We start from the raw sequence: 16,497 nt of genomic DNA on the forward strand, positions 1-16,497 counted from the left end.
ATAAGCCGCAGGACGCATCTTTAGTGACGTTTTGAAAATTTTCTGGCAGATAAGCTGCACTCGCAGATAAGCCACAGGCGTTACGAGACGACTGAATTGTGCAACAAAGGAGGCCTTAGAGAAGGCCATAAACCCTGTGGTTAGGGTTGCCACCAGGCCGGTTATTTTTGCGCGCTGCCCGTAGGAAGGTGGTACCGGCAGCGTTTTGCCGGTATTTGTGGCTCAAGAACTTTCATAGTGACTTTTACGGGGCTTTCCCTTCGACATTTCACTACAGCTTGAATAAATCTGGAGCACAGACCCTTAACTGCGCAGTCACCAGTCGTTTTCTTAGTTATTCATCATTATTATTATTATTCATTGTTATTATTATCATTGTTATTCATTAAGTCTTGTGTTCGGTGGGGACAAGAGCAGTGGTTGTGCAAGGCTGTTGGTGGTTGTGTCGAGCCAGCTAGAACGTTCCTCACCCACTTTCCCTTTCCCATGAGCCTTTCCTCCTTCCTTCTATTCCACCTCCTCTCCCTCATCCGGTATTTTTCACCCTGAAAGGTGGCAACCCTAACTGTGGCCCACACTCTGGGGTCGTCATGGTGTACAACAAAGGAGGTCAGCTCTAGAGTTCTAAGATGATCGGATTGTGCAATTGTTTGGCATTTTTCATGGCTTGATGGGTCAGTTGTTTTCCAGAAGAAGTGAATCACTGTCACCACTTTCATTAAAGCTGCTTTGGGGAATGCACCAGGAAGATCAATCTACTCGAATGTGGACCCGTCCCTGTTACGCACTGTTTGTGCATCGGCAGGGCAGTGCTGTTCCAGAGACACTGTTGGCCCTTTCGTTAAGACCGGCTCATGGGGAAGGTACCAGAAAAAAAAAAGTCATCAGATAAGCCGCACTGGTGGATAAGCCGCAGAGCACTCGTGGGGAAAAAATCGTGAAATTACGGTATAGTTCAAAACCACGGATAGCTCAGCATAAGTGGAATTTGCACTACCAGCCCCATGACAATAAGAAAAAGATGCAAAATGGAGGGTTCTCGAGGACTGTGGAAAATCCCAGGGATTTCCAAAACGTTGAAAATTGCATTTTGAACTCCTAGGGTATTCAAGTGTTTCAAGGACCAGTGGGAACAATGATAATGGACATTTTTTTCCCACCCAAATTTGCTTTGGGCACATAACCCGAAAAAGGTCAGACACTATCTATCAAACATTCCCCACTTGAGTGCATAGTTTACGAGGATTTTACCATAAGCATCGCCTCCTGAAGGATGTTCGCTGCAGTGCTGCTGATGTACCTGGCCCTGTTGTGGCAGGCATGCAACATCAGGTGGTTCCGATTTCACTCTCACGGGCTGATTGCGGAACTCCAGAGAGAACTGCATTTTCTTGGAGTTGTGATTCCAAAGGGCCTGGCATGTGATGACTCGAAGTCACAAGAATCTCTTGCCTCTTCTTTAATGCGCAGTGCTGTCGTCATCCCACGTAAATTGGAAAGGGAAAATTGGGTCCTGAAGAGAAACAAATACAGCGACGGTTTTCGTACGCTCACAGAACATGAAATCCCTGAACAGTGTATTCGTGAAAACAGCGACTCACCGTTTGTCAGAGGGTCAGCTACGTTCAGACAGAAGAGGTGCCGGTGAGAAGTTCCCGACGAAATATTGCGAGGACTTCTTTTTCCTTCCGAAGAAACATGATACACGTATTTAACTACTTTCCAGATTCAAGATGTAACATTTGGAAGGCGTAAAGTGTGATGAACGAGGTTAATATTTTCCCCCTTTCCAACACTTACACACCAGGAAGCCATGGGCAGTTTTGTGCAGTATGCAACATCTGCTTAGCTGGCAAGCAATTTTATAACAATTACTATGTAAATAGAATTCTCAATGTGTGCATGAAGACTCGCTTAATTAATTTATATATTTACAGTAAGTATATGACAAAGTACCATCCAAGTAGGAAGAGCACATACAGGGTGTCCCAGAAAATGTCTCATTGATTTATAATTTAAAAAAACTAAAAAAAGTTAAAAAACTACGCCACCTAGAAATAACACGGTCAATGGAATTTGTTCTTACTAGCTTTTTGCCGCCTGCTGATGTGATTGTCACCTAAATCAAGTTTTATTATGCAAATTATTACGAATCGAAATAAAAAATGTGTCACGTAAAGGTCTGCCTTTTACCCCACCAATGTGAAGCACTTGAAAAATTTACTCAAGTTTGTGATAAATGACGGGGACTTATAGCATCTGCCGGGTGGACCCAATTGTTTATGCAGGGAAATCCATCGGACTGTCCGTGACATGAACGCGGTAGAGCGCCTGAAGCCGGCACCGTCCAGAAGGTGCATAGGAAGGCATAGGACAAGCTGCACGAAGGTAACTTGGACTTATCCAAATACAGACTCAGTTACCTAAACTAACGGAACCTAACCTAGAGCTGTACCAATTTGCAAAGTAATGACGAAAGATGGAAGTCATTGAAAAGGTTATCCAGCTGTAGGACTCGAACCCGCATCTTCAGGATTACCGTGGGTTCGAGTCCTACAGCTGGCTAACCTTTCCAGTGACTTATCCACCTTTCATCATTAATTTCTTAAGCACTCGAGTCTTCGTATGTATTTGTCCTTCCTATGTGTTCCGGTCTCAGGACATCAATTGTCTCACGTTGCAAACGAAGCTACCTTACACTACCCTGACTAGAATAAGCTGAACACTAACGGAACCTAAACTAATCTAACAACCACAACACTGCATGTAGGAAGCCGACTTGCAGAATGGTGACGCCAACAAAAGAATGCCCAGCCTATGCATTATGCTTCATCATTATGCATCAAGTTAGGCGCCCATTTGGCAAAAGCGAGCATATAGTTGTCAAGACCCGCACGGGAGTACCGTGATGTTGAAACACCACTCTGGACACTTCCTCCAACATTTCATTACTCATCCAAGTTGAATTATGCGGGCTAATGTGGTTATACGTCGAGATATAACTTACTATTTTCCGTAGATGAATCCCTGTTTCTCTCACTCGAGCATGCGGCCTGTGTCTTGCTCCTTCAGGTCCTGTTCTGCGTTCTTCACAAAATTGTTTTGTTGTCCTGTACCTGTACAATGCTGGTGCACTGAGGGAGCACGGAACAAAGGGTGTTTTCAAAATAATGAAGATCCCAATAGCCCCTTAATTGACGGAGTACCTCATTTCAAATAGCTCGAAGTGAAAAGTAAACACTCGAAGCCACTCTGCCACTACTAGAACCGCGCTGAAGCTTTCAGCCGCCAAATCTGCCCTGTGTGCGCGCGGCCATATTTCCCAAACTTTCCATGATGATGATGTAAAGATGTAACCGTAAAACTAGCGCAAGATATGGCTCGAGAGCACCAAGAGCTTCAGGAAGAGAGTCTGTCACCGCTTCAAGGAAGATTTAGCGGCATTACAAAACGATATGCCTGTTCCCAAATGGGAGAGTCTCTTTGCCGGCTATCAGCCTACCCCACGTGATTCTTCAACTCTTCCTTCTTTTTTTTTATTCTCTCCCCCTCCTTTTCCTCGTCCTCCTCGTGGACGCGCGCTTTTCAAACCTCCATCTCCATCAAAGTGACCACGATCAGGGCCGGCGAAAGAAATTACGGGCCCCGGCTGCTCCACCGTTTCGCCGGCCCTGGGTTAGATCATAACATGCAGCTACTCCCATTTATTTTTATGCTCTTTGACGAAATATTGCATATTTTTTGTGGATCGAGAAGGGTTAAAAATTGGCAATGAAAAAATGGCTAGGAAGCAAGCGAGCTGGTGAAGATGATGCATAATGTAAAAACCCTGAGACTAGGGAACACGAAGGTTCGTGTTGTCTCTGTCCCTTCGTGTTCCCTAGTCTCGAGGTTTTTACATTATGCATTAAAAATTGGGCTGTTCAGTTTTCTTGAATCATGATTACAAGCGTTAAAACCTCAGTGGCCGGGGAGCTAAAAAGACAGACACAGATACACAGATGGGGGGGGGGGGGTATGGATACATCCCTGCATCTGCCACTTGGTGGGGGGGGGGGGGTCACGCGAAATCTTTTTCAACAGTCACTGATCTTAGCCAGTGGATGGCAAACCGTGCAGATTTGAGTCGGTTTAACTCATTATCGAAAGGGATCACACAAGATGTCCAGAGGAACATTTTAGGAACTAGCCTAGAACATTAATTAATTAGATGCGATACCTTCATCTACGCTCCTTGAGGCAGCAGTGTCAAACAGGAAGAGGGGCCTTAGCAGGAAACTGCTGGGAACTGAGACAACCCTTAGGTATAGACTACGCCAACTACGTAACAGAGAAAAGAGAAAACGGTTGAGAGCATTAAACAGTTTAATTGAACAAAAGTCTCATTTTTCGTAATTTAACTGTTTAGTGCTCTAAACCATTTTCACTCTACCTGTGACTCGTTATTGCGGGAAGCTTGCACATTGTTTTTCTTTCACGTTATACGATACATAATGGAGAAATTAACATACACTCGGAACAAATTTCTTCGGGGAAGAAACTGTCGAAATGGTGAATAAGACACTCAAAAAGCGTGCAGTTATGGGTTGTCCTTTAATATCTGCAAACAACGTTGGACTTTCACCAGCTCCAGTAGTGTGGGGGGACGAGCGACGTATAGGTTCTACGGACATTCACACAACAACCTGCTAAAATATCGGTGCAAACAACACATTGTCTCTTCCTTTCATGAAGCACGAATGCATACTTTGTCTGTTGTTCGCAGCTTAAACGGTAAAGGCCACGTAGCACTTCCTAATTGCAGCTGAGAGTGCTGTGGTGTACGGTTTGGATTACGTGCACTCTCTAATGGTGGATGCAACAATCTGTAACACTATAACTACAGTCACTATGTAAGCTTAAGCTATATTAAGCTTAAGCGTAAGCTTATATAGTGACTGTAACTTTAACCTTGCAGGTCTCCTACGAATCCGACGGACAGTTTGAAAACGGGCGGTACCGCACTTCTATGCCGATTGTGTGCAGACCGTTCACCATGCGGCTTTGCGTGTGATTACGCTCAGGTGATGCAGATGTTGTTCCTCTACGTGCATTTTACAAGCGTGTGTAAAAGAACTCAGAAAATCCCAGACAGCCTAGCAGCATTCTGGACTGTGGCACTTTATTATCAGAAAGGAGAACAAAGTCTATAAAAATAATCGCGATTACAAGCGTTAAAAACCCCCCAGTGCCGGGAAGCTAAAAAGACGGACAAAAACACATCGCACTAACTGGCGAACCAAGAACTTCATTATCTTTCAATCCCGCTTGAACCTGATCTTCTCAAGGTTGCCGCTCTTCCAACTGGTCTGCCTGATCCCGAGTTCTAACAAGGCCTCGTTGTTCCTTCCTATCACTGGGGAGGGTTTTAACTCTCTTAATCGTGTTTCTAGAAAGCCGAACAGCCCCATTTTTAACCCCTTTTTATATAAAAATAGTTTCGATACCTTCTCTGTCGACCCATAGTTCACGAGATGGCGAGGTCAGCAGCCATAGCCGAACACATTCATATCTGGACACTGAATGCAGTTGGCAAATGGTTATTGTTGCATCTGCACAAAAAAAGTGTTTAGGATAATCCGAGTATTTGTAACTCATACGAAGTCATAAATTGGGCACCTTCAGTTTAGAGAGCTGATAACAGACGTCTCCCTGTTTACGAACAAATGACGTCAGATGGTACAACAGCGCTGCCGACTTGGAAAACCGGAGCAACTACGGCAAAAAAAAAAAAAAAAAATCAATAAGAGTCACAAGAAAGCCACACCAGTAGTCCTCCCTTTCTAAAGATGGCTAAGAGCAATAAAAAAAAAAGTTTCTTAAGCTGGATAGTCGCAGTTCTGGCAGACTCATTTTGTATTCATGGTCACCTATTCGCTCTTGTTCATGGGGTAACGTCACAGTCTTCAATTTCCACACACATCACCGCCACACTTGTTGGCACAAGGGTACCACGCTGATTGAGCGCGGGATGCACTGACCATTGGGTACACTGCTGTGTACCTAACACACGTGTGCTGCACGCCATGATATCATTGTACGGGTGCTCGTGGCCACTGAAAACACCGGGCGCACAGATCTTGGAGAACACATTTGAAAAAACCGGGAGGGCACTGGATAGCATAATGCTACAAAAAAGGCATACCCCCCCTGTGACAGACGTTCTACTTGACGTCACATCCCTAAAAGGCTCACAGGCACGTTGGGGCATCTACAATGGCACAAGAATCAGATTCCGACCAGATGAGACCGATCCGGGACAAAAGGTCATGTTGGCAAGCCTGGCATATGCAGCAATTTATCTGTCATGGGTCTTGGAATGTTCCTCTGTATTCGATGTTTTTCGATTAAAACGGAAAGCACGGAAGCTCCAAGAAGTGAAAGCTATGATTATTGTTTGGCATGTGACTGCTCCCATGCTGCACTGATGAAAGCAAAAAATAAAAAAATAAAAAACTTACGTCTATCCCACGTAGCACGGAGTCGTTTTGTATAAGCACTAGCAAGCGCTGCGTAAGGAAGCAGAGACCCTCTCTACAGGAACAGCAGTTTCGCCTCTTCTACACATTGCCTCGCCTCTTCTTCCGTACACTCTGCGGCACGCTTAACTTGCTGCACCACGGAATCGCACCTCCAGAGTATCCGAAATGCTTCTCTGCAATCACAGTCCCTGCAGGTGCCCAGGGCAAACCTCGTGGCACGATTGAGGAGCAGCTCGTTTCTCTGGAGCACGTCGGAAATCTGGCACAGTGCTCGTGAGTTACAACCCACCGAATCCCCCCAGAATGTGGTGAGCGTGTAGTTCTTGGGGAAGTGCCTCGCAATCACTTTGATCGCCCCTGCTTCGTAACGAGATCAGCGTGACAAAGGCGTGCAGTGTCGTGTTCGCTTCGAGCATGGCCGCGAACGCTCGGGCGACTTCCGTTGTAAAACATGCGGCCAGGAGCTCGACACGGTTGATCGTGTCGTTGTTTGTAAGGCCCTTGATGAAAGTAGCGTTAGCGTCAAAAGGGCATGTGCAGCGGAGAAACTTGAGGGACCTGGTCTTTTCGATAAGTTGCGCAAGAGCTTTAACCGTCTCGCCTCCGGGCGTCGCGTGATCAGCTCTTTCGATATGCACTTCCGTGACGTGACAGTTTGATTCTAGTGCTGAGATCACCCGCAATATGGGTGTCTCCTCAACGCCCCAGATGTAGATCTTTTTGACGTCGCCGTAGTTGAGCGAAATGAGACGTGCCAACTCGTTCAGCGCGAGGGTGTTCCACTTTGTAGAGATTCTGTGGTAACACTGGTGGCTAGCTCTGATAACCTGAGCAATCTCTTCGTCAACCTCGCCAGAGAAAGCGATCGTTCCAAGATGCACTACTTCCAGTGAAGTGTTCACTGTAAGGGTCTGCACAAACTGTACCAGGGTCACTTCCGTCAGGTCGTTACAGGAGAGATCGAGTTCACGAAGCGTATGGTTTGACTCCAGAGCTTGTGCTAGATGCCTTGCACCTGCGTCTGTGAAACTGCTCCATCGAAGTTGAAGCTTCACTGAGAGTAACGTTCACTTTGAGAGCCTGAGTAAACTGAACCACATCACTTTCCTCCACACCACAGTTATCAAGCTCGAGCGTTCTTATTGTCCCGTGTCTTCAAGGCATCAGAAATGTAGGCCATACTACGAGCAGTATCATTAGATTGATTTATTTTCAAATTCTCGATCGAACTGTTCTCTCTGAGCGCAATCGCAATAATTTCCAATACATCGTCAGGCATGTGATAAAGAAAGAGGTCCTTCAGGTATCTGTTGCGTTTTACAATTTCCGCCAGATGCACAGCGGCAGCTTTCTTGAAGCTGTAATCACGGATTTGCAGAGACGTCAAGTGGTCGCACTGCTGAAGTGCTTTCAACAGGAGCTTCATCCCCTCTTTGCTGACGCCACAGTAGTGTAGGACAACAGATTTCAACTGCGGTGACCTCTTGAGTCCTTCCGAGAGTCGTGACGCGGACTCGATATCCAGCTTGAGGTAGCGTGCTTCAAAATGCTCTAGCATGCTCTCGGGCCTGACGCCTTCAAGAAACACGTTGTGGTGTGCGCTTAGCTTTCGCATGCCTGCTTTGACGCTTTTAATGTTAGAGCCGTGTACGAGGGCAAGTTTAAGGGCCGTCGGGAAGTGGACAAATAGACTTGTTTCGTACAGATCTATTCCTTGTATGCAGGGGTGTTGTTTCACGAGCCAGCAGACCAGGAACAGAGAGTCCAGCAACTCAACCTCAGATAAGGCGCCATGATTTGACGGTATTCGCGAGACATTCAGCTCTCCTGGCTTACTTTCGTGGAGCTGAACATCAACGGAGAATAAGATTCGATTGCAGAGTGTCACGTGCTGAAGCAACCAGCATCCTGCCTCATTACTCCTGGAACAGGGTTTTGCGATGTCAACGCCTTTTCGTTTGAAGACGTTCCGCACAGAGAAAATTCTTGATGTCACCGTTGCGGGATCAAGGAACGGAATTTGTCGAGCGATCTCGGCGATTTCCGGGTGGCTCGAAACGTAGTCCCGTGCGTCTCCCGCGCCGTTAAATGTCATGTTGTTCTGTAAAGAGAAGTCGGTAGAGTTGGGGCATGGGCAGACAACGACAGTTTGCAGTTCAGTTGTGTGAAACTTGTCACAGCCACGATGTTGCGAAAGAGTTTTGCGAACCAGACACCTATAGATTCAGAGCCCATTCAGTTTCTTCCCCCCACACACGAGCCATGCATGTTCGTTGTAGCATTCGACGCACTCGTGGTATTACTCGAAATGCAAGCTTTCAATCACATGGAGAAGTCCATCTCGCAACTGCCACAGCGTAGAACAACGTCACACGGTGTGTAAACAACTGAACGGCAACAAGTTGGCAACAAAATTTCCTATGGCGAAAAATTCATAAAAGTGTTCTCACGCAACGGCAAAAACTCTCTGAAGGTGAATACCTTTAATTTTCCGACGTGTACACTTTTAAATATAGTTTTTGCGCCACGAGTTTGGCAGAGTTGAACTACGTTCAAAGCTAGTGGCGAACACTAGCTTTACATGATTCGGGTACATGATTCAAGATTTCGGGCATGACAAAAAGGTCGTGCCCGAAAGCCATCGGTCTTCAGGGGATTACGATGGTCTCTGAAAGGGACGCGAGCTTCGTTCCTATTTTCCTTTCAATAGGAGGCAGCGAACAATTGACCATTCGTGGAACCCAGCTCTTCCCTTCCGATCTGTTTTGGTTTCGGTGTGTCTACCAACGTCATGATGACGTTTCTCGGGTAGATGTTTATTACAGCGACCATGTCGTAGGCGTCGTAGGCACCTGTTCCCAGCGCGGCATTTGGAAGCTAGCGGTGGTGTTACTCATCGGTCCTCTTATTGCTTCCTCAATTTGTGCAATACTTCGTACTTCAGCTTGCCTTAGTATTTCTGTACAAGCGGTGGATATTCCACAGAAGATGTTTCATTCAGAGGTTGATTATCATCAGCATTCTACGCGTTTTCATAGGAGCTGTCGCTGTCGTCTGCTACGGTAGTCCTACGTCCGCTTCTACGCGTTCAAAATTCAAATTTCCATCGTCCAATCGTGATGCAGATCTCGCGTTCCGATTAGTAGCGCCCTTAGCAGATCGTGCGGATGGGATCCTCATGGGGATGGCCGATTATGACATGGTCATTATAATATCTAGCAGGTTGTGAACATAGGTGGGGGGGGGGGGGGGATTTCTGAAATCTTGGTATATTCATTCTGATAACAATGCTCGCAACAGCCACAATGGGCCCCTACCGGAATGTTACAGGAACATGACGAAGGCATAAAGCTGAGCTCGGACCTGTGCAATTTTGTTTCGCGTTTGTCCGATGAGGATGCCCGCGTCGGAACGTTACGAGTAAAGTTTGTTGCCTCTTGTGTCCAAGCCGGTGCTTTATCTTTTTGCGCCAATCCCCTAAACTGTCCCTGGGGCCCCATCCAGTGGCGTCACTAGGGGGGTGCAGGGGGTGCGGTCCGCACTGGGTGAAGCGACGGAAGGGGTGACGCGCAGTACCAATACTGCCGCTTCCTCCCGTTCTCTGCGGCACGATGACGCCAAAAACGAAATAAGGAGCCTTCTACGAGGCTTTTTTTTTCTTCTGAGTGTGGTGTAATACGTGTATTTATGGTGGTCGCCTGGTACGGAAAGGTATCCGTTAATGGGACATGGGTGGGGAGGAGGGTGACGTAAAGAGCTCCCGCATCGGGTGACGCGTGCCCTGGCGACGCCACTGGCCCCATCCCCGGCGGCCCTGGTCACAGTACAAACAACTGACCGGCAACAAGTTGGGAAACTGCGACACTCGTCCTAACACGTCCTTCGAGCCACACGCATCGAGATGTAGTGTACTTACCGTTTCCTACAGTTTCCTGGTGATGTCTAGAGACTACTCGCATGCAATGTGGGAAGCTCGGTAAACGGGTACGGATTAACCAGCTCAGCATTACTCCTCCTTATATTTTGCAACGTCTGCAACCTGGGTCGTGGACTCTTGGACTCCCCGCAAGGCGATCTCGTCTGCTGCGCCTTTTGTCTTTCCGTCAAGCTTCCCAAGCGCCGCATTTGGAAGCTAGCGGTGGTGATGTTCATCGGTCCTCTTATTGCTTCCACAATTTCTGCAATCCTTCGTACTTCAGCTTGCCTTAGTTTTTTTTTTATTTGTACAAGCAGTGAATGTCCTACTAGATGCTTCTTTTTAAAGTTGATTAACACGTACGGGGAGATATATTTATTAGAAGAATGAAAAAAAAAAACGGGGAGGATGAAACACAGCATGTTATATTAGACAGAAGAAAAAAAGAACAAAAAAGCGCGTTCCTTACTACGTATTCCAAGGAGAAGAAGAAGTAGAAAGAAACAAGGCTGGCAAAGTGTAAAATACGAAGCGACGCCGTGCAAAACTATGCGATAACCTCATAACTGCGGTTTCTCGTTTCCTGTTGTTGTACTTTCCGATACATTCCTCATTCAAAATAGGAAGAAAGAAAGAAGGGTATGGAAAAGGGGTAACTTCTATGGCTGCAACCTAGGTCAAAATAGCATCTGATAAAGGGTGTAAAAAGGGGTGGTAAATGAAATTATCACTTATCCAGATTGCTACAGAAAAGTGTACACCCCTGTGGCTCACCGAACCAGAAGCGGGAAAGCTTGCTATGCGTTGAAGTTCTGTTTTGAGAGTGAGGTAGCAGATAGAACTTTGCAACCTTTTAGTCACAACATATAGTGACAACTATTCTCTTCACCCATTTTTCTAAGAGTGTAGGGAGAAAAATTGACGGTCTCCCTTGTGGTGCAACGAGAGATAACATATCAACGTGGAACAAAATGCTGGGATAATTTTAAATTGGGAGTTTATGGTTTTCAGGTTCGGGTCAAATGTGGGAGCATAACTACAATGAGTTATCATGTAATGCTAGAGCAGAGGACAACGCGCTGTGGTGTTTGGCCTAAGAACAATTATTTTGGCGACAGAATGCGTTTTTGGACCCGCTCCTTTCCTGACAACTTTCTCAAGGGTCTGCAGCGCTCGTACGGTGTATCTCCCTGGGCGCAGACAAAAGCTCACCGGACAAACGTTTACGCTCGGTCCTTTGAAGGCGAACATAAGGTCACCGTTTTACCCGCTTCTTGTTTTCCACCTGCTTTATTTATTGCACTGGCCACAAATAAAAATATTTTACATATTTGACACGTTGCGGAGTGGGTCAGTTCATGTAGAATATGCACCCCTCGAGATTGACCAAGGTTTAGGTCCTGAGAGACTCTTACGTTATTTGGACGTGTGGTAGTGGGTCAGTTGATGTAGACTGTGCACCCGTGGAGAGTGGCGAAGGTTTTGTCAGGAGAGCCTTTTATGTATTTCACACGATGGGGATTTGGTGACTTCATGCAGAATATGCACCCGTCGAGGCTGACCAAGGTTAGGTCCGGTGAAGGCTTTCCTGACCTAACCTTTGTCAGCCTTCACGGGTGCATATTCTACATCAGCCGGCCCACACGCCAACTTTTGAAATAGATCAAAGGCACTCCTTACGTCATATATACATACGTCATATATATATACGGGTATATACGTCAGATATACGGGTGCATATTCCACATAAACTCAAACACTCCCCAACGTGTGTAATACCTAATAGGTAATCCTGGCCTGACGTTGGTCAGTCTCGACGGGCGCATATTCAACATGAACCGGCTCACACCCCAATTTGTGAAATAGGCACTCCTTAGATAACATTGTCAGTCTCGACGGTTGCGCCGCGTCGCCAAGTGAGAACTAGCCCTTGCTACGCTCAGGATCATCGTTGTTCATAATATGATATTGTCCTCTTACCAGTAGATTTGTTCTTTTTCGAGATTTGCGCGTGTTTTTCCGGGACAATCTGGATGTATACGATAATTCCTAGAAAAAGGCTCCACTCTTCTGTGAACCGATAAATGTAGCGTTCGGAAAAATGGTCGATGGCGAGAGTGTTACGCAGTAAAGTTGGGCTTTCAGACTGCACATGTTGTTATCGCTGCACGGTGTGCAGGCACACGGGATCCCATGTAAATGCAGTTGTACAGGAAATCGAAAGAGAAATAAACGAACGCAATGTCTGCTGCTTAGTACAATTTATTGCCCTCAAAAGTTCCCGCCACCCATGATCATGTTGGTAAAACAGAATACCAGGGTCTCTTATTTCATATACGTGCAATTGATCATTTCGTAGTTAAGAGATGCCGGTCAACCATGTTGTTCATCCTTAGCCGGAGCATGTCTTACACTTGCTTGCCGATGTGCAACTGTTCCCAGGGCAAGCGACATCAATACAAAGGCATAGCGAGGCATCGGCGCATTTCTTGCACCCGCTCCCCACTGTGCAACTTCCGCTAGGGCAATCGGAAATAATCGGAAGACAAGCGCAGAGGTCGACTACAACTTGACGACCTGCAAAGGGAAAAGTCCTCACAATGATGCCTATACGGTGACATCGTTAATAATTCCAAAAGTCCTTACGTTCAAGCTCGTGTCCTTCAGGTGCAGCTTCACTGGCGACAAATGCACCTTAAAAATAAAGGGCAATTTTTAGTTTCTCGCACTCTCAAGTTCCCCCCAAACTTGGATCCCACCAGGTGAGCTGTTGCGTCACGCCATTTCGACAGCTTGTTACGCGTCCTGAGCACCTGTTCACGTGACTACCTCATCTCTCTAAGCGTGTTACCGAATGACGAGGAAAGCCTTCGTGTAGAAAACTTTCTGCTGTCTTAGGGCGAAGGACATGTTCAAGGAAAAAGGAAAGGATAGAGGGGGTGTATATCGCCGTTTTTCAGTGGGTTCGGAATAAGTCTCAACCTAACTCAAGCTGAATTATCCTGGAGCGATCCGCTATGGGTAAAAGACGGGGACAAAAAAAGTAGAAAGAAACAAGGATGGGCAAAGTGTAAAATACGAAGCGACGCCGTGCAAAACTATGCGACAACCTCATAACTGAGGTTTCTCGTTTCCTGTTGTTGTACTTTCCGATGCATTCCCCATTCAAATCAGGGAGAAGAAAGAAAGAAGGGTTTGAAAAGGGGGTAACTTCTATAGTTGCAACCTAGGTCAAAATAGCATCTGATAAAGGGTGTAAAAAGTGGTGGTAAATGAAATCATCATTTATCCAAATCACTACAGAAACGCGTACGCCCCCGTGGCTGACCGAATCAGAAGCGGGAAAACCTGCTACGCGTGGAAGTTCTGTTTTGATAGTCATGTAGCAGACAGAACTTCGCAACCTTTTAGTCACAACATATAGTGACAACTATTACCTTCACCCATTTTTCTAAGAGTGTAGGGAGAAAAGTTAAAGGTCTCCCTTGTGGTGCAACGAGAGATAACATGTCAACTTGGAAGAAAATGCTGGGATAATTTTAAATTCGGAGTTTATGGTTTTCAGGTTCGGGTCAAATGTAGGAGCATAACTGCAATGAGTTATGTAATGCTACAGGAGAGGACAACGCGCTGTGGTGTTTGGCCTAAGAACAACTATTTTGGTGACACAATGCGTTTTGGTCAGATTTTTTCCCTGAAATCAGACAACTTTCTCAAGGGACTGCACCGCTCATACGGTGTATCTCCCTGGGCGCAGACAAAAGCTCACCGGACAAACGCTTACGCTCGTAACTTTGAAGGCGAACATAAGGTCACCGTTTTACTTTCTTCTTGTTTTCCAGCTGCTTTATTTATTACATTGGCCACTAATAAAAATATTCAAGACAGGTGAATCAAAGCCTCCTAGGTATTTGGGTAATTGCATTTTAAATCGACCAAGGTCCGCCGATGACATTTTTTGATTTCAGTGAAAAAAATATATGTTGTAAATGACCTTAAGTGAAGACGAAAGCAGTTTCCCGGAGCTTCCTACGATCAACCAGTGCACAGATGGAGAGGGGGTAAGGTGGCGCCGTCTTCGCGAAGTAATTTTTTCTCGCGACTTTCCAGCCTTACTGATGCCACTTCATTCACATCACAGCCCTCATAGCTAGCACAGGTAAAGTCTGGGAACTCTAGTATACCTGTCCGGAGTGAAAACGGTATCACTTTAAAGGCACGCTGAAGAAAAAATGTCGAAATCAGCAGATATGACAAAAATTTCACGTTTCCCGCACGCAGTGCTTCCCAAATTTAAATTTCATTAAGAAATTCACACCATGTGCAGCATTGGCAAAACTGTTTCAAAAGTTGTTGCTATACTCGGCTACATAACGTCAGTCAGTACTCCACTCACAGTCACTGCAACGGCATATAAGGACGGTTGCACGTAAATAAGAATGCCGACGTGGACATGTCCACAACTAAGTGTCATCGGAAGGAGATCGAAGGCCCTGTGAAATGGGAAACGCGCGATGGCGTGCCACTCGTAAGGGGAGTGCGAGTGAAGGCCGCAACGGCGAGACCTTGGCACAGAGAAAAATTCGCTGCGTTCACCCTACTAAAATAGTGCAACATATTTTTGCAGCTGGATTTAGGGGATACGTTGGCCTTTCAGTAACCGCAACATTATCGGAATAAGTATAACAGGCGTTGAGGTATGCCATACAAAACATCGGCAATTTTCTGCTCTCACCTAAATTTACGGACATTTCTTTCGGCAACAAAACGCGTTAGAATAGTTTTCTATATATTGAACAATGGAGGAAAAATTGCAATTGAAAGCACACTTCATTTATGAATATGTGACTTGCCGTCGAGAGGCAATGAGCGCTAGAAAACGTGCAATTTTTGTCATATCTGCTGACTTTGGCATTTTTTCTTCAGCGTCCCTTTAAAGTGACACCGTTTTCACTCTGTACAGGTATACTAGAGTTCCCAGACTTTACGTGTGCTAGCTATGAGGGCTGTGATGTGAATGAAGTGGCATCAGTAAGGCTGGAAAGTTGCCAGAAAAAATTACGTCGCGAAGACGGCGCCACCTTACTCCCCTCTCCGTCTGTGCACTGGTTGATCGTAGGAAGCTCCGGGAACCTGCTTTCGTCTTCACTCAAGGTCATTTACAACATATATTTTTTTCACTGAAATGAAAAAATGTCATCGGCGGACCATGGTTAATTTAAAATGGAATTACCCAAATATGTAAGAGGCTTTGATTGACATGTCTGGTTGCAATACAGCTCTTCCGAAATGGGTTGAAAATCGTACATTTTTTTCTTAGAGTGTAGTCTCTAACTTGTTTTTATTAGCAATTCTTTCGTTGATTTTTCGTGGTCGTGATTGTGTGCATGTCCACAGCCGCAGGTTTCGTCCATTAAAAAAAAAACACAACTTATGGACGTCTTTTTGAACGAGGCGGACATACGACAGCTGATTCTAAAACTAAATAGTCAAGAATTTCGCGCACGCTGCACAGCTGTGAGAATGCTACTGCGTGCCCAGTGCTACCAAGTACTGCGTACCCAATGACTGTTTGTTGTGTGTGTCCATTGTAGGGTCGTTTACGTGGGGAAGCAGACGTCTCACTAATGAGCAACTACAGTCGTGCCTCGTTAATATGGACACTTTCGTCCCCACCTTAATCATCCATAAAGTGAATCGTCCATATTATCGAATACCGAGGAAATAACAAAAAAATTGTGCGTTATTTAAAAAAAACGCATCCAGAATTAGTGCCGGCTTGCAGATATACTTGGTTGCACATCGATTTAAGAGCGGCAAAATGTCGGCAACATGTAGACGATGCAGCTCAACACCATTGTCGTCAAAGAATTTAAGACCCGTTTGTAGTTCCAATTGAGTCATGGCAGATGTGGCCGCAGACTTGGCGTTGCTAAAGTCGTCCACACCCAGAGCCTGACAACTGCACCGCATCTGTTCTCACAAGCTGCTGAGAGCGACTGCACTACTCAAAGCACAACTCCTTGCACGAGGGTCAATCACCCGTGGACGTCATGTCGG

The 16,497-nt window shown here is 45.9% G+C and overlaps 3 long non-coding RNA genes across 3 annotated transcripts; all 3 read right to left on the minus strand.

Annotated features, from left to right (window-relative positions):
- Positions 1-1,256: 1,256 nt before the first annotated feature.
- LOC135376588 (uncharacterized) lies at positions 1,257-3,405 on the minus strand. Its single transcript, XR_010417757.1, has 4 exons — positions 3,207-3,405; positions 3,008-3,134; positions 1,602-1,685; positions 1,257-1,513 (listed from the first exon to the last, which is right to left on the minus strand). It is a non-coding gene; the product is annotated as an uncharacterized LOC135376588 (long non-coding RNA).
- A 1,719-nt stretch (positions 3,406-5,124) lies between these two features.
- LOC135376589 (uncharacterized) lies at positions 5,125-5,741 on the minus strand. Its single transcript, XR_010417758.1, has 3 exons — positions 5,659-5,741; positions 5,487-5,591; positions 5,125-5,395 (listed from the first exon to the last, which is right to left on the minus strand). It is a non-coding gene; the product is annotated as an uncharacterized LOC135376589 (long non-coding RNA).
- Positions 5,742-12,683: 6,942 nt separating this feature from the next.
- Positions 12,684-13,138, minus strand: LOC135376590 (uncharacterized). The gene is made up of 2 exons (XR_010417759.1): positions 13,084-13,138; positions 12,684-13,014 (listed from the first exon to the last, which is right to left on the minus strand). It is a non-coding gene; the product is annotated as an uncharacterized LOC135376590 (long non-coding RNA).
- Between the last annotated feature and the right edge of the window lie 3,359 nt (positions 13,139-16,497).

Source organism: Ornithodoros turicata, unplaced genomic scaffold (genome assembly GCF_037126465.1).
Source record: "Ornithodoros turicata isolate Travis unplaced genomic scaffold, ASM3712646v1 ctg00001168.1, whole genome shotgun sequence".
Lineage (NCBI taxonomy): Eukaryota > Metazoa > Arthropoda > Arachnida > Ixodida > Argasidae > Ornithodoros > Ornithodoros turicata.